Source organism: Arvicanthis niloticus, chromosome 9 (assembly GCF_011762505.2).
Source record: "Arvicanthis niloticus isolate mArvNil1 chromosome 9, mArvNil1.pat.X, whole genome shotgun sequence".
In the NCBI taxonomy this organism is placed as follows: domain Eukaryota; kingdom Metazoa; phylum Chordata; class Mammalia; order Rodentia; family Muridae; genus Arvicanthis; species Arvicanthis niloticus.
In genome coordinates, this window is record NC_047666.1 from 68,266,431 (window position 1) to 68,272,430 (window position 6,000).

A 6,000-nucleotide genomic window follows, 5' to 3' on the forward strand; every position below is an offset into this window, starting at 1 on the left:
ATCTTACTATGTGGCATAGGCTGACCATACACTCACAGTCCTCTGGCGTCACTGTTTTCTGTCTTAGAATTACAGTTGTAAACCACTGCACCAATATACTCCATTTTTCTGATAGTATTTTTTCTAATAAATAACGGGCATTTCTTCATTTTATACATCTAGATCTTAAGATATTTAAAGCCATATACATTTATTAATCACTTATATACAACATAAAATAATTAGATAATCCTCCACTGCTGAACATTCCAGTTGTTTTATAGCATTTTGTTGTTAGTTAGTTTTAAAAATAAATGGAATATAAACTTTAGAATATACTAAGAAAGATCTTTTATTCATGACATCAAGGAATTCAAAGAGATATACATTTAAGAAACTCTGACATAGATTATTACATGACAACTGGTTAACTTACAGTCTATAGTTGGCATGAAAATATTCACAATTGAATTTTAGAGAGGAGCTGGAGTGATTTTTCTTTTATAAATTTTGACCATGGGTTCTGACAAGAATTCCTGGAAAGAAGATGTTTCAGCAAAGACTGATTTAAACAGTAGAGAAGTGGGGGCATTGTGATGGTGTGGATCTGGGAATAATCATCTTACCAAAGACTAGCTCTAACCTTATAAGTAATCTGTGTACCAAAGGCTAGCTCTAGCCTTCTAAGTAACCTGTGTACCAAAGGCTAGCACTAGCCTTCTAAGTAACCTGTGTCAGAAGTAACATTCAGTAACTAATGGATAAAAACTTCACAAAATCTGTGAACATAGCAGACCACTAAATTCTATCAACCTGAAGGCTAACAATGTCCTCTGATGATCTATATAAAAGCTTCCCCCATTTTGCTGTAACCACCTCTGTGATGTGCCTACTAATGTATGGTGAAATTGCCTTAATTTGTGATTTTCTAGGTTCTTTAAAACTACAAAACTTCATGAAATTGCTTCCACATTGGAACACACAGATATGAGAACTCACAATGTTTCCAGAATATACTATCTTTTATTCACTTTAAGGTGAAAGCTGGGTTTTTCATGATTAGGCTTACATTCAAAGCTCTTCCTGTGCATATTGCAAGTGAGGCTGCACATTCCAGTCAGGCTGCATATGCAGAGTAACTTAGACACTTCACTGGAATTTAGGGTACAGTTTGAGGTAGCTTAGCATGTGCAAAGGCTTGACCTCATACAACACAATAATGATAATAACAGCAAAAATAAATAAATGACAATGATAGTAAAAAAAACCAGTGATAATAATAATAGGATAAAGAGTTTATACCAAAGACTATTTGATTTCCACAATCTGTTCTCCTTAGCTCACCCATTTCAGAATATGTTCAAGTCTCTCATTAACTTTACTGTCATTTGATTATAGATTTTCCCACTTACTGCCTTGTGATTTATGAAAACAATTTAAATTTTTCTTCAAATCGAGTGACAGTGGTTAATTGTGGGGAGCCGACAGAAGGCAGCTATCATCCTGCAGCCATCTTGAGCCATAAACCCTGACAAGAGGCTTGTTTACAGTAGCCTACAACAACTGAGCACACTCTGATAACATTTTGTTTTAGATACCCAGGATTTTCCCTTGGGTGTGTGAGACTTGAAGCTGTGATTTAGAGAAGTGAGACATATAAAAGGTGAGAGGCAGACAGAAGAAATTATTAGACACTAGCACTTGGAAGTAGGCACTTGAGACTCGAGACAGACAATTGAGATTAGACACTTGTACTTGGTAGTGGGCACTTGAGACTCCAGACAGGCAACTATTAGACACTTGTACTTGGATGAGACTCGAGACTAGAACTTGGAACTGGAAACTTGGAACTTGGAGGCACTAGGGACTAGGAACTCAAGACTTGGGACTTGGACTAGGGAGACTGAATCATACTCTGTCTGGTCTCCATTCCTCGAATCTGTCCTCACTCTCTCTCTGGCTGAACCTGACCCTCAGACTGGAGCAGCTTGGGGCAGTATGAGCTGGAACAATTATAGCCCCCAAGGCTTTTGGCAGTGTGGGTTCCAACATTGATAGAGTGGTCCCTGACATTTTGGCCCCCAAGCGTGGGGCAGAGCAATTCTCAACAGTTAACTGAGCACTGGGAAATGGCAGAATACAAAAGAATACAAAAGGAAATGAAGATTCATTCATTGACAAGCCTGTTGCCTAGTCCTCTCCCTCTCCCTCTCTCGCTCTCCCTCCATCTCCTCCTCCCCCTGCCCCCCCGTTTGTGTGTGTGTGTGTGTTTGAAAAAAAGAGAGTGTTGGATTGCATACATGCCATGCCTCTGACATGGTGGTCAGAGGACAATTTTGGGGAGTTAGGTTTTTTTTTTTTTTTCCTACCAAGACTTTCATGGACCAAATTTGGGATGTCATCAGGCTTTTGTGGCCAGGGCTTTAAACACTAGGCTTCACCAATAGCTTCTCATAGGTTCTTTTTATGGTGCAAAACCTCATTTTTTTGTATGACTTCCTCAGTTCTGGGCCATCAACTGCAATTGTGGCTGCATCTTTACCAATGACATTTCCTGGCCTCTCATAGTGCCAAGCCTCAGCTGCCCTCCATGAACCCTTTATATCTTCAAAGCTAGTACTAACAGGATGGTTCTTACACATTACCAAGTCCAGCTGTAGCAAGAAGTACAACCATGGCTCTCTCAAACACAACTTCTTTGTGCTCTTAGAAAACACTTTCCAGGTTTCACCTCAGTGACTGGTCTCTTCTTAATCACTGCTAATTTCTTAGGTCCAGGTAACAAGCATCAATTGTCCCAATCGTTCCTTTTGTTCTTTACTCTAAAGCCAGACACTGTGGCTGAAGCTATTCAGTTCTACTACTTGCTGGGGCTGAACATGCCCCACATCCTTATTCTATTACTACTTCTGTGTTTTCCAACTTCCACACTGCCTAAACTTGACTGTCCTGAAACTTGTTCCGTAGATTGACCTTGAATGCAGAGATCTGCATGGCACTGCCTCCTGAGTGCTGAGATTAAAGGTTTGCATGACCATGCCTGGACTTAAGCTTTTTTACACCAAGACCTGCTCTATCCCTGGCTACCTTTGAACACCTATATCTGCTTGCCCTTGTCTCCTGGGATTAAAGGTGTTTTGTACTACCATGCCTGGACCTAAGCCACTGTTCTTCAAAATCTGGGTCAAAAGTGTGTATCTTCCAACATCAAAAACTAGATCACAGGATTGCCCTCCATTTCGGGATTATACTTCATTCCAGATTAAAAGGAAAACTATTCCTCGTTCAATGACAAAGACATCAAGCTTAACTGGGTAGGATCTGGCCCTGAGATCACCACTTCCTTAATCTGTCTCCTTGAACACAGGATTCAGCTCCATTTCACTTCTTGGTACCCCCTTTTTATTACCATACCCTTTGTTTTCTTCTTCTTCTTTTTTCTTTTTAAGCTTGTCATGCTTGATCAGATAGCTCTTCATGAGACTAAACCAGAGAACATAGTCTCTGCTGGGCTTTTTTGAGACTTCTTCATCAAAGCAATTAATATAAATCTGTTTAACTTAGCCTCAGATAGACTGTATGGACAAATGCAAAAAGCAGCCACATTCTTAACCACAATACCAGAAAACAGTCTCTAAGCTACATACTAAAATTCTTCTCCACTGAAACCTCTTGGGCAAAGTCTGCATATTACAAATTACACTTGGAAACAAAATTGTTTGTATTTCTACTAGAGTAGCCCATTAAGATCCACTTAAAACATACCACTGCTTCCCAAATCCACAGCCCCTAAATCTACATTCTTTCAAATAAAAGCATGGTCAGGTCTTTCACAACAACACCACACTCCTGATACCAACTTCTGTCTTAGTGTTTTATTGATGAGAAGAAACACAAAAACCAGTGCAACTTTTATAAAGGAAAACACTGAATTGGGACTAACTTATATGTTCAGGGGTTCAGTCCATTACTAACACAGGTGCATTTCATCATCCAGACAGATGTGAGGCTGGAGGAAGAGCTGAAATTTCTACATTTTGATCCAAAGGCAGAGAGGAGAAATTTGGCTTCCACGTGGCTAGGGAAAGGGTCACAAAGCCTACTCCTACACTGACACACTTGCTCCAACCAGGGCACACCTCCTAATAAGCCACTCCATGGGCCAAGCATATTCAAGTTACTTTACTGGGATACACTCAAACTTGGTCAAGAAGCTTCATCTTGTAGTGGGCAGTAGTCAATACTGAGCAGCAGGACAGGTCATATTCCCAGCCAAAAAGAATATGTGCTCAGCCCTATGGGGCCATTGTCATAAATGTCTTCTTAAACGCAAACACCAAGACAAAGAGAATAGCATGGAAGAGGAAGTAGAAAGAATGTAAGAGACATCTGTTGCAGAAATACTATGTGAAATGCTGACCTGTGGAGATGACATAGCTATCCCACTCACGAACTCACAGAAGCTGTGGTTACCTATATGCAACTACACAAGATCAAGGCAGATAAAGTCCTGCATAGATGGGGAGGTCCCTCTGCCCTTAATGAATCACTATTGTTAGGTGACAGGCGCTACAAAAAAGACATTCATGTTTTTTGAGAGTGTGACCACTGGTAGTTTTTCTTGATCCGGTAGGTGCCCTACAACCATGTACCTAAGAAGATCACTAATTTAAAAACAAAACAAAACAAAAACAAAAAAACATGGTTTATGTTTAGTTCAAAGGTAATGCACCTCAAATACAATTATGCGTTTCCTCCCCTCATAGACATTCGTTTTTTCTATAATAATTTCTCACTGATATCAAAAAGGAAAACAAAGGTTACAAAATAAAATAAAGAAAATAGCACAGTTTTACAGAATAAGAGAATAGCATGGAAGAGGAAGTAGAAAGAATGTAAGAGCCAGCTGTTGCAGAAATACTATGTGAAATGCTGACCTGTGGACATGACATAGCTATCCCACTCACGAACTCACAGAAGATGTGGTTACCTATATGCAACTACACAAGATCAAGGCAGATAAAGTCCTGCATAGATGGGGAGGGCCTTGTGTCCTTAATGAATCACTTTTGTTAGGTGACAGGTGCTACAAAAAAAGTGATTTATGTTTTTTGAGAGTATGACCACTGGTAGTGGAAGAAAAGCAGTTTAATTTTCTTTTTCTCTCATTTTTTTTTCTTTTATTACTCCTTCCACTAATTTACATTTCAAATACTACCCCAATTCCTGGTTACCCCCTCCACAAAACCCCATCCCCATCTCACTTTCTGGTTATTACTCCACCACCCCCCTCCCCCCCATGACGAATCTGCCCTCCCCACTCCCTTTCCCTGTATAAGAGTGTTCCTCCACTCACCTTCTCCTTGTACTACCATTTCCAATTTCATCCAAATAATATGAACAAGTCTACCTGACTCCCTCTTTCAGTCTTTTCTCTAGCCTAATGTCTGGGTAGAAGATCTCCCATATGCCCCTGGTCAAGGTTACTCTTCTACAGGTACTTTCCTGTGTGGTATCTTAAACCAAGTATTTATAGTCTGTCTCCTGGAGACAAGCATGAAGAGGAGAATGTATACGTTTTCCCATAATCAGGACAGAATTGTCATCTGTTAATAGATGTCCCTTTAGAATTCAATAATGTTTATTCTGTAGAAAAAAGCAATCATCTCTCTCTCTCTCATCTATGACAGAGAACCTTGGAAATTAGGAGGTGGCAGAATTGTAGGGAGAAAAATGGAGAAGGGCCTGAGGGGAAGGAAGGAGGTCTAGCAACAGGCCTAAATTGGGATCCAGCTCAAGGAGAGGCTCCAAGATATGAGACTATTATTTACATGATAGTTTGCTTACACATAGGAGCCTAGCATGACTACCCTCTAAAAGGCCCAAAAAGCAGCAGTAAGATATAGTCAGATACAGTCATCAGCAGTCAGATACAGATATTTATACCCAACCAATGGATATAAGCTGGTGACCACTGTGGTTGAATTAGGGAAAAACTGAAAGAAGCTGAAGAGGAGGGTG